Below are 20,149 nucleotides of genomic sequence, written 5' to 3' on the forward strand. Positions count from 1 at the left end.
ATGAATTAATCCAGGCCTGCGCACGTGTGGCTCTGATCTCTATACAGGGCTTCTTGTTGCTGTCATTAAGTAGTAAAATGCCAAACATGGCTCATACCAATTCCACCTCTCACTAATATGTTTTGTCAGCTCTTCATAATCTTAAAAGAAACCTTTAAGTGCTGGGAGGCATCCTGGTTTCTAATTAGGCTCAGTCAGATTTTGTGGCCTCATACACCTATTCAGTCAAGTTAACCTGGCTCATGCTGTTCCTAGCTTCAGACATATGCACCTGAGATTAGTTTTTCCACTCAGAAAAAGATAAGGTCTGCAGTTTCCTCCCCTCAGATAAGCTTAAGAAGAAAAGAAAATGAAGCAATGTCCCTGCCACCCAATATACATGCAGTTCTGTATCCCATCTCCACAACAGCTCCCAAACCAGGACACTCCATACAGAGATACGGCATCTTTCTCTGCAGCATGTTTCAAAGCCTGCACAGCAGTGCTCTGAACCCATCCCCTTCCTGCTATGCTCTCAGCTCTCGACATGATCAGCAAGAGAGATGGACTCTTTCATAGCAATATGCAATCTGCCTGAAGCCTGAGCCGCCTTCTGCACCCATTTAATCCTCTCCAGTCACCGAAAGGTATGCGGAGAAGCACAAGACTGTGCCCTAGGCAGCCCAGCCACATGCTCAATGTTAGATAGAACCAGTCTTCAACTGGTTTGGGGTCTGTACAGCAATACAGGATGTTCAAGGAGTTCGCACATACAAGAGATGAGAATGGCTCTAGTGCACTTGCACTATAAAACACTATGCACCTAAAGAGTGTCTTAGTGCCACAAATATGAAGTGTGAATGGTTTACACTGGCACCCAGTATTCTCAACAGCCGAATATACATAAAACCTTGTTGAAGTTAACTAAAGGAATGACCAAAGCACCAGGAAGCCACCAAAAAATGAGTTCTAGTTATGGGAACTGTAAGGAACTTAAACTTCTAATCAGGAGATTCAAATCCTGACTGCCAGATTAGGGGATAACCTCTGAAGCCATCCAAGACACAGGTTAGAACCAGCCCTATCTGACCCTATCTGAAGCTCTTCCAAAGATAACAAATCGCATTCAATTTCCTAGGAACTGCCTCAGTCTTAGGTACACATTACTGGCATCCAAAGGCCGAAATCAAAGCACTGGATACTTCAAGGGGTGAAGCAGAGAGCAAAACAATTAAAGTCATCGCAAATGACTTTGATAAGCTGCTGTTCATTGCCACTGTTATTGTTTGTACTTTCAGAGATGTCACAGTGTTCGCAGCACAACAAGCATTCACAGACTTCCTACCTGGTCAGGTTAAGGCAAAAACCCAAAGGTCATCCAAAAAGGCAGAGAAGTCAAAGCTGACTCAGTCTGCCTCATCACAAAGCACTTTTGGAAACTCCTTTTCCTCAACCATTTGCATACTATAAAACATTCAATCTAGCACCATTTTTATCACCATTAAACCCATATGCAGGGTCTAAGTTATCATGGATGCTGCCCACAGAACTCTGACAGTGACTCAAGAGAAAAGGAACTGACCTGTCGTGATGGTGACGTGTATTGCACAGCACTTGTGTTCCCTTTGAATACAATGTGAACCTTGCCTCAGTAATCCTTCCTTTGTGGTGGCATTCCCTTCTTCTCCAGCCGCTAAAAGAGATCTGAAATGAACATAATTAACATCCATCAGTTATGGCTTTTTCTTTTCCTTCCTGCTAAGCATCCAACACCATATCTTGGACAAACAAACAAAACAAAACACTTGGCTTGAACCAAATCCCAGCTCCAAACAAATCTGGAGAAGAAATTGTGGTTGGGATCTGTCACGCTAAATCAAGTGAAGTAAATTTACCTCAGATGTGTCCATTACTATGATATGTGGACCCCAAACCATTTTGGTGCGTTGGGTAATGTCTTTTGGCATCTTTCAGGATGCAGTTCAAGAGTATATCTGCATTCCAGTTGTGTCTGAGAGCTATTCCAGACCCAGAAACCTGAGCAGCACAGAGGAAGATGCAGTCAGGTTGGTTTTAGATTAGCAGTCCAGCAATTAGGACCAGAGCATCTCTGTGACCCTCTGCTGTGGCTAACTGAAGCCAGAACTAACTTTGGGATCTCTTTCTCCCCATAGATGTGCCCTTAGGCCCGGACACACTTTAGGGACCTGCCTGAGGTAGTTCTGGTGAAGGACATCCCCAAGGCATTCGGGTAATCAACATTGAGATTGGTACCTTTGGAGATTTCCATCTCTCACCATCAGTTACAATGCTTCGGGGCAATTCAAGCCAGCCAGTGCCTCAGACCCAGCTCTTGCTTTGTGCTTGGTTATCCTGGCTGCTGTCTGGCTCACACCCAAAAATGCAGCACCTTGGGAAGCCTGCATGACAACCCAGTCTTTCCAAACAGCATTGTCTGTAAAGCTGTAAGGGCACACGTATATCTTCAGTCCCCATGCGACACATCTTTCCTTCCCACTGACTTCCCATCACTGCTCTAACTTCTAGGAAACACAAGGGATTTGCTCTGGCATGTGGGACTTAAGGGCAAGACATATTGCTAAAATCAAAGAGGGTGAGAGGCTGCAGAGCTCTGAATGGGTTGCCTTGTCTTTGCAGTTTCCACTGAGCTTGAATTTTGCCTAAAAGGGATTAATTAACACTGGACAACCCCACAGTGATTCCTCATCAGCTCTGGAACAGAGGAGCCCGTCACTATGGTGATACAACATTAAAGGGCTGGGTCCAAAACGTTATTCTGGCAGGAAGATGCGTGCACCAGGCCAGAATCTGAGATCCCGGGTGAGCTGGTTGTAACTCTGGTGGAGATACTCCAGGCTTACCCTGGTGTCACTGAGATCAGCCCTGGCCCACAGCCTTTGAGGAGAGCTCCATCCTGTCGTGCAGATGGTTCGCCTTCTAATTTGGAGGGGCTGAATGACTTTGCAAACCTTTGATTCCTGACTGATGTATTCACTTCAGGAGACACAAAAGTACAAAATCTCAGCATGGAGTGACTCCCATGCTTTCTTTTGCTTTCCTTCCAACCCCCTCACCCCCACCCCTTGTCTTTGCTTTTCTTCTCTCCATGGACAGTTGTATAATTTTGGCCTGTGGCCAGAATGTCTGTCCTTATTAGCCTGGGCTGGCTGGGAGACACCTGCAGCCCATTAGAGCAGGGGGATGAAAAACCATCACTTGTCATAGGTAAAGTAATGACCACTTCGCTCTTTGTTTTAACACACAAGAAGGACAATCGAGAAGGGAAGCAAAAGAAATTACATAGCTTCACCATCACACCTGCCATTGACTGGACTCAACTGTGGGCACTGGGTTGTATATTTCTGTGATAAGTGACTCCAGTGAATTGTTGTCACTTCACACCAGCAAGGATTTCAGTTCCTTGCACGTGACGTGCACTTGCTGCGTTTGAGTAGTATCTTGTGCGCCTTCTTTTAATTTATGTCTTTATTATGAACTAACTAGGCTCTAGAAAGAAACTTCCCTCTGGGCAAGTTATAACTAGACTGCCTACTGGCATATCCCTCCAATATCCCAGCTGGTACTGGCGGCAAACACTGCCAGATCCAGCAGAGCCTCCATAATGGCAAGGCAAAAGGGCTACAGGATGGGACACAGACACTGCCTCAACTAGAAGGGCTGCACACCCAGAAGACTGACTAGAGTATAGGCAGCGATGCAGGAGTGGTACTCAGGCTATTGCTGGACCTCATGGCTTTATATAATATAATAAACACAGACATTTCCATGATGTATCTACACATCAACGCTGGAGAAACAGTGAGAGGCAATATTTGCTTGCTCAGCTCCCAGCCTACAGAACTCCATCTTACCTCAATGACCAGCTAATTGTGCGTCTGCAGGGCTATCCATCTGGAGATGAGCCCTTCTTACGATTACAAAAATCCTACTTCAAAAGATGTATTTGTACACAAGGATGGCTATTACTCAGAAGAGGTGCTGCGTGCCCGCTAGGATGTTGACAGTAAAGAGATCAAAACATCCTTCAGATACCTTGCTGTGGAGTAGTGCCACAACCAAAACATACCTGCACTGAAGGAAAGGCCACAATCAGACCTCCTGGCGTAGATGTCTCAACTGGAGGTGCATGTATGTTGTAGGGGATAGCAGGGAGAGTGGATAGAGCTAGAGGTCTAAATAATTGATCATGCTTTTGAACTATGACTACAAAGTAGGCAGCTTAAACACAGCTCCAAGAGTTTTGCTACTGAAAGCAGGCTCGCTCTCTAAGGACTAGATGGTATTTCAATCCCAACAGCCCATTCAGTGAAAATGCCACAGTCAGGATGTCACGAAACCCAGAGCTCCTTCCAAAACTTTGCTGGGTTTTAATCAAACCTACTTGTCTAGCCGCAAGGCAGTGGAGACATTTACCCCAGCAGCTGAAGTTTTCAGTTCTGCATCAAGTGGAGTGCAGTCACTTATAAAGAGAGAAGGAACAAGAAGAAAAGAAAAACTTGTGACCACAAGGGATCCTGCCAAATATTCCCACTGCTGTCCCGGAGCATGGAAAAGTGAGTCTGCTATTGCACACAGGTCTGACTATTTGCATTTTTAATAATTCAAGAGTTTAATTAGTATCATGGCCTTAATCAGAGGCTGAAAATACAGCTGAAGTCATCAGAGCTTAATTAGTTTTCATAAAGAATTCTGCAGTCTGAAAACGTCTCTACTAACAGGAAGGTTTCTCCTTAGCTTGGTGCTTTGGGGTTCAGATGAGGTTCTACCTGTTGCTTCTGTACCAGCGCACCTCAAAATCACCAAACAATATCGAGTCTATCCCTACAGCTTTATTGTACTGGACCCAAAATAATTGACCGGATTGAACAGAGTATCTTAGTGTGGGTCTATCCCACAAGCTGCATGGGAATTCCCCCTCTAAAGGAAATACAACATTCTTGGAACATCAACAGTTGGATGAAGCCTTGGGTGGGATGGTTTAGTGTGAGGTGTCCCTGCCCATGGCAGGGGGGTTGGAACTGGATGATCTTGAGGTCCTTTCCAACCCTAACTATTCTATGATTCTATGATTCTATATTCAGTCAAGTCAGAGGGAAATAACTATGCATGGTGAGAAGAATCACCATTTAATACTGGGACTGCAGAAGCTGCTCTGTGTGGGAGCAAACACTGGTCCCTTGCTGCTCAAGACGGATGGTGAAACACAGGAGGTTTGGTGCTGCTTCCCTTCTTGAGTGCAAGGGATGCATGTAGTCTCAAGGGGAATTATCACCTATTTTGGCTGAGGGAATCTCTAACCCTGGCAACAGCCATCTATTTACTCACTGGACAGATTAATAGAATTGTACAGGACATCCTGGATGAACTTTTTCAAACAATATATGATTTAATGGTGGGATTCATCATCACCCAATGCTGTGGAGGCCAAACATATAAACAGGTTCAAAAATGGATTAGTAAAATTCATGGAAGATAGGTCAATCACAGACAATTAAATATGGTAATCCGGATACAACTTCCACTTCAGGAAGTTAGTTGGTCTAATGCCCTTCCACCTCTGATTTACTTGTAAAAAGGAAGCCAGAATAATTCTCCCTATGCCAAAACTGTCCCTTGGCTCCAAGCATTAGCTAGAATCACAATAAATTCTTCTTTTTGGCAGGGGGATGGTGATGCATTTTCTTTCAGTAATGATATTACAGCATGTTATTCATTTCCCTCTGCAGCTCCTGAACCTCTGTGTAACCTCCCATCTCCCTGTCCCCTCAGGAATAAATTAGTGAAACCTACTGGAAGGTGATAGCAATCACAAATACCACTAAACTCCCTTTAGTGAGGAATTAGGAATCCAATCACTTATGTACATAGGAAAGGTCTGGCTGGATCATCCTGAGAAAACATTGTCGTTGGGAGTACTGGAGCAGGGGAAGATGCTGGAAACTCAAGATGGAAAAACGTAAGTTGGTTTGTCCACGAGGAAAGTTTGTTGTAACCCCAGGACAGTTACTGTTGGATTTATTTCCTGACACATGTCTGGGTAGAGGCTAGTTTTATTTATGTAAAGTAGATACACATATAGTACATTTCATACTGCAGTGTTATGCATCCCTTTGAATCCTGCTAAACTCTTGCAAAGTCGTGACCCAAAGAGCAGCTCACGGCATGGGTTATCCGCTCTCTGCTCCCTTTTCTTACCTGCTGCAAGCATTTCTGCCCATTGTCTGGTTTTGAAGGTGTTTAGGGGGTTTGCTGTTGAGCAGAGGACAAGATGACAAATGAGCTAACACACAGCAATGGAATGTGAGTCTCAGCTATTTTTAATTAAGAAGCGATGACAGCTGACTAAATTCCCTGACACCGCAGTTAAAGGCTCCCTGACCCAGACATTATTGGACACACTCCTAAGACCAATATATATTGGTCCCGACGGTGCTTCTATTATTGTCCCCGCCGTCTGGACAGATGCAGGACTAACAAAATCTATGTCTATTATCAGCATGCAAATAGCGAGATAAACGTGTGAATGCTTATGAGCAGGAGGAGGCAGCAGGTGAGGGGAGGACACCGAAGGTCATTTTCAAGGAAGTGTTGGAAGTGCCAACGTTTGGCTCCAATAAATGTTCAAAAGGTTTGGACAAATTTAACTGCCATTTTCATTTTCGGTTGGTTAAACCAATGAGAGATTGACCATGAGAGAGGCAGAGAGACAGAAAGAACATTTCCCGCTGTAAGGCAGATGAAAGATAAGAGGCAAAGCAGTATGGTGCCTTGGACGGGCTTTTCTCAGCCCACAGATCACAGGGAGGGCTTAACTGGGGAATCTTCTCTTTTAATACCCAGACCAGCAACATGACAAAGTGATCTGGATTTTGAAGGACAGGGATTCACCTAGCTTCATATAAGGACTCTCTAGTAGAGATGAAAATACAGTCAAGGTGTCCAGCTCCCACTGTCTCAACAGACTGGCAAGAAACTGACTGCTTCAACAAGAGGCTGTCTTGGAAGGATGTCAAGAGGAAGATACCAAACACAAAAAGACAGTATAAAACTCTTTGTTCTCCGGGCTTGCACAGCAATGAATCCAGCATCAGAGCCCTTTACCTTGAGCTCATGAGTTGGTTTTAGACGGACGCACAAAGGAAAGATTCCCTTCAAAGGACCATGGAGAAAAGGGCGAACTGGCACACACGGCAAAGCCACATAAATCACGTACAAACTTGGCATGAGCGAGACAAATACATTAAGGAACATCACCAGGAACTTTCCAGCATGGTTGCGGGGTGGGAGGGGGAAAGAGTTGCTTTCTGCTGTTGCTAAGACAGTTCCCCCACCCTTGCTCTCTCCCAGCCCAATCCACAGGCTTTCTCCTCCCATTGGCTCACCAGCTGCATCGAATGATCATGACAGGTTTTCCTCCTCCCCGCACTATTGGCTTCTGCCTATGGCCTATTATCAGGGGAGAGCAAATCAGACACGTAATCAATAGTTTGTGAGAAGGAACGGGCTGCGCAATGCTACATTTGCATTAAATCTCTTGCTGCCTATGTCTCTGCATTCAGATAAGCAGGGATTAGCCGCCCTGGCCACACTCGCAGAGGTGAGCATAGATGGCAGACAGATAGCAAAGCAGCACTGCAGTGAGCTCTAGGCAAAAGGCAGACGCTGCACGTTCTACTCCTGAACTTCAGACCAGTCTCTACCTGATGAGAAGCTCAGACCCTGACCTCGCAGGCAAACCAGCACGACTCAAGGACCATCAGTGTCCTGCGTGAGCACTGATCTAGATGCACAGAGCAAGCTTCCCTTCTGGTAGCCTGTCTGAAATAGTGTCCCCAGCTCAGGTACTCATTAGGGCACAAAGAAAAGGTATATAGCAGGGGAAGGATCTTCTTTCCTGCAGTACCTTAACTGATGCCCTCTCCCAGCAAGCTTTAAGAACGTTCTTTGGTCTGATGGCCTTCTAGGGCAGGCAACGAGCATGGAAACACTCCACAAGGACAGATAAAGTTTCCCTGGCTTGAACCAGGATGGCCGATGCCATTCAGCTACCGTAACAGTGCTGCTTGGTCACTGCCAGCCTTCAGGAATTCAGGAATAGGGGTTCATTTGTCTTGTGCACCCCTGACAGCCTGGCTCTTCCTGCCCCACCAGAACCCCTTTATTGGGCAGTGAAATACAGCAGCAGTGGCAGAGCTCCCAGGTCCTACCACAGACCAGGTCAAGTCCTGGAGCCAGACGAAGCAAAGAGGCAGATGAGTTGGAATGTGTTCCCAACTATGAGCAAAATGGGCTTGTGTTGACACCATGCACCAGTGAAACACCAATGCAAAACAACTAGCTGTTGCCAATAGCTTCAAAACAAACCGGGAAATAGAACTCACTTATCAGTGGTGGGGACCTCAGACACCAAGGCACCAAGTGCATGACCAAGAGTGAGTAACTACTGAACTGGCCTCAGGCCTTAAAGCTTTGCAGTTCAACTTGCCCAAGTAAAGCAACTGATGAAATAACCCCAGGCACGTTGGGACACTGGTGAAATAGCAACCCTTTGGCTATTTTCTTTCACCACACAGGTGAGTCAGCATCCGGACTACGGAAGAAAAACTGGTGTTTCCTTTTCTGTTCAGGACTGCAAGTGACTGGCAGCAGAAGGAACTCAGTCCAGTTTCTAGTCTGTTCCTAATAGACATGTATCCAGACTACAAGAGGTCAGTGAACCCAGCAAAGCCATCCACTGTGGCTGGATGCGCATACACTGGATGTTTGCTCTCCCTAAATACTAGATCTTCCTAGCCTGGATGGCCCACTTGCTTGCTGTCCTTTACGTTATACAGAGGCTCAGTTGGGAAGAGTTTGAACTTGAACTGTTGCAAAATAATACAATTCCGAGGCAAAACATAGGGAATTTTTTAAAATGGAAATTTCCACAGCCAAATCTATTTGTTTGTTTCAGGAATGGGGGTGGTTGGACACAAAACATTGGGTCAGTTAAAAAAAAATCCTAAGTGCCTGACCTGGATAAATCCAGTTTTATGAAATCCACGGGGACAGTTTCTTCAATATAAGCTGGAACTTCAAATTAAAAGGAGGAAAGGGAAAAAAAGAGCACACATAAAAATCAGGTTCAAATCCCTGCTTGGCCTCACTCAGTGAGGACTCTGAATTAGGTCTACGGTTACTTAAACGGCTTCAAATATTTTGGGATCTCTCTCCAGTTCATATGATCTAAGTTTCATCCTGAGGCAGAACAGGAAGAATGTTTTGAGCTCTCAAAAATGTCCATGACTTTGGACAAATACATTAGACCCAGCTTCCAAATAAATCTGTTCTCTTTTTGATCTTATGTAATGGTCTAGATGTCTGTGTTTTGATTCCTCCCAATTGTGCACTCAAAGTGGTACAGAGCTCCATGAAAGAAAATTAATGGACTGGAAGGAAACCTACACTTCTTTTCTGTCCCTAAACCATGTGCTTCTTTTCCAGTTACCTTTACGGAGAAGAAAAGCATGAAATTTAGCACCGACCAAGATGATGAAAATGAACTCGAATAAGAACTCCTGTCATGAGTTAAGCCTGCTTCAGCCACTCGAGAAAATAGAGCCTATGAACAAAGCCTTTTTTAATCAATAAAAGCGTTTTAAATAAAATGAAAGCTCTTTCAGACGAATTCAAGAAGCAACCCACAATCGAAAAGATTCAGTCCCTGATGGCCTGGGATCTTACCTGTTTTCTCCTTACTCTTAATGCCTACACGAAAACATTTCTCTGGGCCTATTAGATTTGATGGAGATGGAAAAACAATTAGATTCTTACCATGAACATGTAGGAAATATCCAACGGAAAGGCAGAGCTGGTATGTAATAACTTGTGCTGCTATGACTAGCACAGTGCTCAACAGCTTGCTTCACCGCCTGGGGAGGAAGGTGTACTGGCAATATGCTCAGTCCTGAAGGACCACGTTGTACCTATCCTCAGCAGGAAAGGCAAGCAGTGTGTGCACTACATCACCTCCAACACTCAGCAGGCACAACCTGGAAAAAGAGGAAGAAGAAATACATGGATATAAGGAATAATATAATGGATGACCTGACAGGAAAGCCCAAACCCAAGCAGAGGAAAAAATGTGTCCATAGCTCTATTTCCCCATCCTGATTCTGCTTATCATGAGGTAACTGCTTCTGGTCAAGGGCTTGGGCCTCAGGGCTGCCATTCACCACCTGCCTGGCATAGATGATGAAGAGTAAGGAGCCAAGAAACCTGAGAGCTATTTCTGAGCCAACAGCCTGTGTTCCCAGATTTCCAGTTTGAAAGATTTTCATCATTCCTGATGTATTTCTTTTTAGATTTATCTTGCCTTAAAAACTATAGAAATATCAATTGTCTTCTTGTTTTTTGTTACAGAGATGAAGCTGTTTTCCATATGCATTTCACATTGTTTCATAAGAAAAAACCCAATGATACAGCCATCTTTACTTAGCATATTGTGTAACTGTCCATGAAAGGGTTTGATTTCTGCCTATCTGCTCCTGGTTTGTTTCCCAGTTCCACTTCACTAATATAACTTCTCAAGAAGTTCCTATCGTTAATAAAGCCAAACCACAGGAATACTTCTCATAGCTGCTCTATGTCTCTGATGCCAAAGGCTAGTAAAAGGTCTCAAAACTTCATCTTTAAATAGTTCTGTGCAAGGTAACTCAATGTTACTAGCCCCATTTTGCTATTAAATAGAGGCACAGAAGAGTGCTAAGAATTGTCCCAGGCCATAAAAGAAGTAGAAAAGTACAACCAAACCCTTTGTTCTTGATTCATAGCCTCTTGCTCTGTCCCAATGGGCAGCATTCTTTCCTATGATTACAAAAAATATTGGGGTCTTCTGTGAAATAGATTGGGATACTAATTTTTGTGCTGAAATGACCGACCCAGCATGGGAAACCGTGTAAGTGAATATAACACTCTCAACTTCCTGCACTCTTGTACAATAAACAGCTTAACAACTTGTTTCCCACAGAGACACCTGTATTTTAGTAGCAGATAAGAAATGACCGCGTATATATGCAGCCGTATGTTCCTTTTTTCTAGCTATACACACATATCTATCCATATATGCACAAACCTAAGACACATGCATATATATGTATAGATCAAAGTTATTAAAATTAGAAGGATATTTGATGTGGGACTTGCCCTGGTCTGGAAACATGCTAATTGCACCACAGCACAGCTGTAGGAATGAACTGCCTGCTTTGCACAGCACTCGAGGCACCTAAAATGCAAAGACCTCTGTGGAGGAGAGCACAGAGCCAAGACGTTTCCCACCCATCGCACCTATCACCTGCTCACGAAAACGAACTTCCCATGTCTCCACTGGTTAAACCATGACCCCCTTCCCTGCGCATGAGCCACCCCACAATACTCGGTATCACCACAGAACCTGCCCACCCAGCAATTACAGTTTATGTAATTGAAGTGCAGGCGTATCTACGCAAGCCGGGATGAGATGGCTGGATGCCTTTGGTACTAACGCCAGTGCTCTTATGAATGCTGACTCTTAAAGCAAAACAAGTGAAAGAAAATGAGTGAACTAACAAGTTTCTGGACTCATTTGTTTAGAATGACAGATCCACAAACACATTTCCTTTTTTTCAAGCAGCTTTTTATAACCCATAACCCAAAATAAGCCCTGACCCGGCTGCGGTGCCATGTTAAACAGTAATTACTCTATATAAAACTGACCAAATGGGAATATTTGTGGGCCAGTGGAATGGAATTATTTTAGGACTTACACAAACTTTCGCTGGGAGTGGTGAGACTAGCTGTGGGTAATGTGGCGTACCTAGGGAACAAGTGGACACAGGAGGGGGTTTTTTCTTCCTCTTCCAAGCCTCCATTAAAACTCACTAGGTGACATTAAATGGCTTGCCTGAATTTCTGCTCAAAGGAGACAAAATAAAGAAGTAGAAGTGAGATTTGTTTGTCCCTCTGTAAAAGAGGCTTCACTATATCACTGTACATATTTTGAGGTTCTCCCTCAATGTGGCTAACTGTCTTGCCTGCTAAACTATACCCAAATATATGTCAGAGCGTAAGTAAGCAAAGGTGCAAATCAAGCCCCTTATAGCATTTCATGATACCTACCATTGAGGTTGCTTTAACACGAGCTACTGTGCACCATCAGCCACTGAAATGTCCATCATCAAGCATGTTCCTGGCTAGGACTGCCACTAATACCTCTATTCCAGGCCAGCCCACATGCTACACATACGGTTCTTGCCACCTTGCTGCCACAAAGCCAAACATGTCATGGAGACCAACCTCATGGAAAGTTGGACCTTTTTGCTTGACCTTAACTTGAAATGATGCTAAACTACATCAGTACACACTGCAAAGTCATTTTTCATCCTGTCTACCCTAAGGATGCACTTAGAAGCCTGATCTTTTGGGCTATTCGGTTCATCATTTCAAAGAGCCTGATTTTGAAGCAAGTGGGGCAGCACAACCTACAGAGAAAGGGACTGTAACCTGGGGCATATCCTGCCTTGTAGGAGGGTGAGGATCTCTGTGGGGAATCCTAGAAGAAGAGGCTGACAGAGCTCTCAGAGTGGCAATGCTCAGTTCAAAAAACCTGCAAAAATTAGTGGCATGCCATTCTGGTGCAAGTGGCAGTTTTCCAGCTTCCAAAATATCCCTTCTCCTTATGTCACAGTAAAACCGAGCAGAAATGGAAAGTGGTTTAGCAAGCAGGAACATTGGAATTCAAAATAGAATAAGAGAGGATTAAAGCAAATACCCAGACTGTTCTAACCTGTGTTTACAGCCCAAATACTGTACCAATTCCTGTTATTTTCAGGGGTTTCTTCCTGTGTTGTAACATTCTCTCTGGGCTTAAACTTGGCCCATGCAACATCTGACTCCTCTGACTAAGTTCCTGGGCATGTGTTGCAGGTTTTGCAGATGCTTATCACTAACAACCCATTCTTCAGCCTCCGAGCCCAATGCAGCACATTACACATGGCTTTTTGCTGGAGGGGTAGGAAGAAAATGACAGCATCTGTCTAACATGAAATTTTCATCCTTAATTGAGGACTTCATAAATAAGTCCATTTTCTGAGCAGGATGGTGGGTGGAAAATAAAGATACTTTTTAATGGTCTCGATGAAACTCAAGTCCATTTGCTCGTTAATATGCATCTTTGCACCCAGGAACTTCAAGTTAAAAACTCGTTGCTATGGAATTCATGTTATCTGCAGCACCAAGCGCTGACAACGGCCAAACTAATCCTGGGTAGGACTCCTCTGCCTTCACTGATGTAAAACAGATTCACTGTTTTCAGGTTTGCTTTTCATTCTACCTGACTTCCTGCGTTCCAGAAGATAACTGCTTTTTATGTCTGTCTCTGATTAGTTCTTTGAATTACCTCCACGCTATATGATTATTCAACACTGAGTCCACCCCGCCGGTCTTCATTCTTCTTCAGTGCCCCACACAGTGCCAGTGCCATCCTGATATTCATTTAGAAACACAGGAATGCCTTTAAAGTTACAGTGTTAAATGCACAGGTGAGACCAATTTTAGCTGCAACAGATCAAAAGATGTAGCAGGAGGTAATCCAAAGAATAAAAATTCACAGAATAGAAAGGGAGAAAGGAGAAATAAGATAACCATGCAAACGCGATGGGCTTGTATAATACAGTGTAGCCTTATAGTACCTTGGTACAAATATTGCACAAATATAGCAACAGTTTATAAAGCTGCTGAGCTCTTAATTATCAGTTCAATTCACAATTCTTAAGGTCCTTCTAACAGAAAGGAGCAAAAAGCTAATTGCTTCCATTGATGCTGAACATCTCACCTATAAACAGCTCCTCCTTTAGGCTGTTTGCCAGTGGGAAGGAGCAAGCCAGGTTCTGCTGTGTGGTTCACAGAAGGGACTCCACTGGTGTTGGTAAATCCTGAAAGAGAAGGAGATTCACACTCAGTAGTGGCATTAGATGTGATGTCCGCATTTTACTGAGTCATTGCTTGCTGGATAGCCCAGCTCTATTCACATGCTGAAAACCTGATATATACCTAAATAGAAAGTCAGTCTAGGCCTGGAGAACTGAGGTATTTCAGCACAGTGGTAAGTGCGTGAGAGTCCAGCTGACAGCAGTGGACATCCTTGTCAGTACAACTTGATCAAGAGCCAGTGCCTCTCACCTGAGATCAGGGTGGGCTGCGTTACTTCTCCAGTGTTCGTCTGCTGAAATCAGCAGAGGTACAGGTAGGGACCTCAAGGTTCTTGTTGACCTTTAGGCGTATGCCTTACCTGTAGAGAAGCAGAGCTTCATAACACAGAAGCTATGAGCCTTAGCAAGAGGCTCTGCTGACTATGAGAGGAGCCAGGCTCCTACCATGGAAGTCCTGATCCACTCTCTCGATGCTCCACTGGCTAAGGACAGCTCCACAGTCACATTTCTGCTTCCACTGGCTAAGACTGGCCTCACCTAAACATCATATCCTTAGTCTCTTCTTTAGATACAACCTTCCTTTAAACACAACCAAGGTAAGCATGACAGGAATTACAAGGTAATTAGGGAGAACTATGGAAAACAGATATACATACCCTTTATTTGATTGGGCTGCTTTAAGTCGCAACGCTGTGATTTATTCCTTCTCTCTCAATCTGTCAGCAACATTCGGCTACATGGGAGAGAACAAATTGAAATTAAACTCAAACATTATGTCTAGTTTATTACTAACAACTTTCAAACAGTGCTGACCTCTCACATAGACATTTTTGTGCTATAACCCCAAACTATAGGGCCGATAAACCCACCGTAACTGATAGCAGTTACAGAGCTGGGCTATATTCTGAATTAAAATACAACAAACAGTTGACAAAAATAGAAGAAAAAAAAAACCCAAATAAATAGTTGGGGGAAAATTACTTAACTTCCCAAGCCCAAAACGGTCATTGCAGCCTAAATGCATGTGTGTGACAGATGGCTGCTCCTGCAGTACAAGTAACACACCACCTTTGTACAAATACCGTATTACACAAATAGTCATCGGTTAATTTCTACAATGTCTGTGTCAGGTAGGATCATTAACACTGCCCCTATTTTTAATGATAAGAAGGTTGAGACAGAAGGTTGGAGAGGATTGTCTAAAGTGAATAAGTAACAATGAGAACTTCAAAGCATCCTCCCATCTCCGAGTCCATTAAACAACAACAACCCCATAGGGTTGTTTTGCATTAAAATCAATATAAAACCTGTGGCACAGGTTGACACAATGACAACTGGAGTTTGAAGACTTAAGAAAGCAAACAAACAACGGACGTCAGCTTGCACCCTAGGTTTATAGCTAATGAAGCATTAATGTTACACTAAAAATGTGGCTTAGCTTAAGTATCTGTTTTTAACTATCAACCAAAGTGAAAACATTAATTCACACAAATCAATGTTCCCTAAACAATAATTTCCCCCCAGAACATTTCTTCTTTTTCAACTCTTATCCAACATAACCCATTTAAAGTATTAGATCTGCAGAGTTCAGCAATTAGCTCTGGAAATTGTTTTCCTTGAGTGTATGGAAGGTTACATTACACGGTGAAATATAAAGTGTACACTACAGTGAATGAAAACCTCTCTTTGAACGATGATTACCTTTCAAAAAGGCTGGGATAAGGGCCAGATTACCAAAACGAATTCAAGCCAGCTATTAGAGTTCTACTTGTACATCCAAAGTCCCCTGTTATTTCATGCAAGTATCCGCTTTCAGTGCATCTTTGGGGGTTTTCAAATGTAATTGTTTATATGTGATACCCACAGACTGTGTTTTCCTGAAAACATGGCAGGAAAAATCCGATCTGAGGAATAAACAAGCAAGCAAATAGGGAAATGGATGCAAAGAAATGCACACAAAGAAGGAAGGGACCGAACATAAACCAGCCAAATGAAGGCAGGAGATGGCACTGAGGGTACTTGAGATGTTATTGAAGGTGAGGATGGAGAGGCTACACTGTCTGTCCACTAATCCAGAACAAACCCCTGAGAGTCACAGAAATATGTGGAAGAGCAGGATTTCACATAGAGGTTGTAAAAGACTGTTGGGAGTCACCTCAGGCATCCTTCTACTCAAAACAAGGCAAACCTCAAAACAGAATCTATTGACAGAAGATTTTCCTTCAAGTTGCTTCAGTCAGCTCTTCCTCTCGATCAGGTGGTTCATAGGAGATGCCCACCGTGACACCCTCTTTGTGGGCCTCTGCACAGATCCTGATCCAGAAGCTCCTCAACACCCACTGCTACTCCTCTGCACAAGATACAGCCCTTGTTTGCCATGTATGTCAAAGAGCCGTATCCATCTATCCATTGCAACACTGCAGTTAAGGGAACTATTCCACCATGCCTGCCATTCCAGCAAACCTTGATTAAAGCCCTTAGTGCCATGGTACTAATTAAATAAAAGTACTGCTACATACACTAGGTGAATCAAAGCACACAGACACTCAGAGGGCAAATTGCTCAGCATCAAGTGTCAGTGAGAGCTCTGAAGACAATAGAGGAACCCAAACTCCTCATCTTACATGTTACCTTTAGCCTAAACCGCCTTTGATGATGCCCTAGAGGGGCAAATGAGAAAAGCTTCTCATGGAGAACAGTCACATGGGGCCAGATGCTCAGCAGATAAAAATGCACTACTTTCAGTGCAGCTATGCTAATTTACATCAGTTGATGATGTGACCTATATAATGAAAACTAGCTTGAAGCAGCTAAGGAATATAACCTTGATTTATTCCAAATACATTATATTTAACGCTGTCACTTATCTTTTACATGCCAACATACAAGCTCAGGAGACAGACACATTTCGATACTCTCAGCTGGGAATCGTATTCTTGCAACACTCCTAGATGATGCACATACTGTCTCTATTTGTGTTCACCCTTTCAAATGGCACGGTGCCCATGAAACAAGCTGATTAGCACTTGCCCTGGGCTATCAAGGCAAGGCAATGGTATGTTTAGATCAGCAAACTGCATAACAATATAAATGTCATCTATTCTACAAGGAGCTTTGGCAGTATTTGCATCTTGTGCTTCGTTGCATATATGTGCCAAAAAGAAACTCAAAGACTTGAAGAAGAAAGACAGGCATGGGATTCGCCAGCCCTCCTGGTTGCCAAAACATGCTGTATAGCAGTGGGTGCCTCGTTACAATCCCCAGGGAGTATCTACCGGGTGTCAGATTGTATGTAACACGAACACTACTGGTACATATATACATATATATATAGCCTTTTTTGTTCAGCCAGGCTCATAAGCAGAAAAGGAACCACAAACAGCGTGTCTGGCACAGTTCAAGACATGATCTGTACACTTGCCCAGAAAGGATGGCATCCAGCCTAAACAGAATAGCTCTGGGTGGTCAGTAGCTGGTTGTGCAACATCTTTGCTGACGGGGCAGGCTGTAGCAATACCTAGCAGATACAATGGATAATGGGCTAAGGACAGTGAGTTTAGGACACTAGCTGGAGTGCATGCCAAGCCTCTGATGGCCTGGCACTCATTAGCATTTGATTGTTGCTGGAGACCTATATGACATGAAGTGATGGTCTCACTCCAATTCCTGGTGAGCAAATGTCAGCACCATTATCACAGTAAGCATCCATCTTAGTGGTCTTCCCAAAGAAGCCAAGGACTGAATGGGAAGAAAGGCTGATCTATGGCTCATTGTCAGTGGAGGGGACTTCCCAGGACAGAGCTGGGGCGAACTAGCAGCGTTCAGAATTGTTGCCTGTACAAGTCCTACTTAATTCTTCAGCAGATGGAACAGGATGCAGAAAGAGGAGATGTAGGAAAGATGCACCAAAAGAGAGAGAATGATGTAGGAGAAGGCAGGAAAAACAACCCTGCAGATAAGCAGAAAACCGATATGGTATGACATGCTATGTAAATACCAGAATAACACACCCAGAGCATGAGAGACAGAAAGTGCATTGTAAATACATAACTAAAGAGGACACTGTAGCAAATTCAATGAATGTGTACGAAATTTCACTGGTCTTTCTCTGCAGTTTACTTTCTGTTCCCACACTAGAAACCAATAGCAGTGTTAAAGGTAAACCCCTCAGCTTCTGCGTGACAATTAATCCAACAGCCTGAGGCAGAGCTCTTAGGGCTCTGCAGCCTTCCAACAGTCTCCTTCTACAGCAAACCCAAGAGGTTTCTGCACAGCTTGTAGAAACTCACAACCAAATGCTTTATCCTGACTACTTATTAATGACTATTATTCACTTTATCAAAGTATTATTATCATGACAAACATACAAACCACTTGAACCGTTGTTCCAAATGCTGCTCCTAAGTGAGGCTTCCTTCTCTGAGGTACTCCTTTGTTATTCTGTACAACCCCATTTCGTTATACAAGTCTTTGGTCAATGCTAGAACCATAGCATGGCCAGTAAGCCTACAGAGTTGACTCTTCTAAGGAGATAATGCAAAGTGTCACTTAGCATTGGAAATGGAAGGGTTTTATTCTTAGTTATGTTATCTCGGCTATTAAAGTGGAGCCCTTAACTTTTTGAGAATCCTTAGTCATGCCCTTCTGTTACTGCACATTCCTCCTAAATTCCTATTTACAACACTTTAACAACTTCTTTGCTTTCTGAAAGCAGAAATCGCTCTGAAGTGCTTTTGTTTGATTAGCACTTTCCAGATGCATTAAACTGCTATTACATAAGGGGATTTGTACTTTATACTCAAGTTTTCAGGAGAGAGATATTTAAAAGATTATGAAATATGGTTATGGGGAGAAAAAAAAAAGAATGTTGGAACATATCCATCAATATTTCAGTATAAATTGTAGAAGCACCAGAATTACACGGTGCAATTATCTTGCAAAATGTATAGCTCCTAGCACTGATCTTTCTGCTTTAACGGAAAAAAAAATGGTTTAATACTTAGTAAATGAATGTTAATTAAGATGCTGAGGAAAATTCTGTCTTAATTGAATAATGAAACTAATGCACCTTGTGCATTTGCTTAAAAAGTCTCTGCTACTTGGTTTGTATCAAGCATAAGTGGCCTTTTATGTGATATACTTGCCAACACTAATCTTCCTACGAAGTCCAATTCTTTCTGACTCGTGACCATAGGTCAGATTTGGACTCTCACAGCCAGCAGTGCCATAGCTTTTAACAAAGCCAGTGGTCCTTAAGATGAGCTTGACAACTGGAATCTGGCTCCAAGAAAGCATTATGTAAAAAGGCTTGGATCTCTCTCAAGGGTTTTGGTTTTTTTAAAGGAAAAACAATGACAGACAATTCTGTTAATATGTCACAGAGTCGGTAACTTTGGTTTGTGTTTTTCTCCCCTTATATCCAGCCTTTTCAGTTGCTTATCCATTGATCCACCTCTTCTCCAAAGTGTCTGAAGAATCAGCCTGGGTTTGATCACATACCATGTCAATATGAGGTCCATTTTTGGCATGTATATTTAAGATGATAAACAGGGCAGGTTTTGCAATGGTAATGTGGGACATATGAAGAGCCTAGACAAAGAATCCCATTGACATAGCTGTGTTTTGGATCAGGCCCACTGTGAATCTGAAGACGGAATAAGAAGCAGGATGGCTATTCCCTTCCAGTAAATATGCAAAGTTCTCTTCTCACATACAATGGCAACAGTTTTACACTGATGTAGATCATGGTCCATGGATAATCAGCTCACTATTCACTTCCCCAGCTTTGCGGAAGCGTAATCAGGAAAGCATTATGAAGAAAAACCTGCCCTGCAGGGATAGACTTGCTTTAATAATGTTTATGACTTGTCCATATTGTAGTTATGTCTGGAAGTTGATTTTTTGGGTTTTCCCACCCTTCCCCCATTCTCAGCCCCCAAGACAATTTGCAAAGCTGAATCCTCCACTGGGACAAATGGGGGGAACACCAGTGACTGATGGACAGTGTCTTCCTCTCTACATGCTCAAGGCCACATCCAAAAGCCGCGCTTGATTTTATCTAACACACAAGTCAAAGCTCACCTTTTCTTAAAGTAACTGGTCCAAAACCAAGCCCATGCTTCACAAATGAACAGGCTCGGACTCAAAGTGTTAATGCTTTCTGGTCAGCTGCTGGCCTCCTG

At 43.3% G+C, this 20,149-nt stretch overlaps 2 long non-coding RNA genes across 4 annotated transcripts in view; both read right to left on the bottom strand.

The window, feature by feature from the left end:
- Nucleotides 1–9,840: 9,840 nt before the first annotated feature.
- Nucleotides 9,841–13,949, bottom strand: LOC136023119 (uncharacterized). Of its 2 annotated transcripts, none has more exons than XR_010616478.1 (3): nucleotides 13,871–13,949; nucleotides 11,855–11,949; nucleotides 9,841–10,052 (listed from the first exon to the last, which is right to left on the bottom strand). It is a non-coding gene; the product is annotated as an uncharacterized LOC136023119 (long non-coding RNA). The 2 variants fall into 2 exon arrangements; XR_010616477.1 differs by having other exon boundaries at nucleotides 11,805–11,949.
- A 674-nt stretch (nucleotides 13,950–14,623) lies between these two features.
- LOC136023118 (uncharacterized) overlaps nucleotides 14,624–20,149 on the bottom strand; it is a 91,106-nt gene continuing 85,580 nt past the window's right edge. For both annotated transcript variants that reach the window (XR_010616476.1, XR_010616475.1), the window contains one exon: nucleotides 14,624–14,700. This is a non-coding gene — a long non-coding RNA (uncharacterized LOC136023118). The remainder of the gene's footprint in view (nucleotides 14,701–20,149) is intronic.

This window comes from Lathamus discolor, chromosome 17, assembly GCF_037157495.1.
Source record: "Lathamus discolor isolate bLatDis1 chromosome 17, bLatDis1.hap1, whole genome shotgun sequence".
In the NCBI taxonomy this organism is placed as follows: Eukaryota; Metazoa; Chordata; class Aves; order Psittaciformes; family Psittacidae; genus Lathamus; species Lathamus discolor.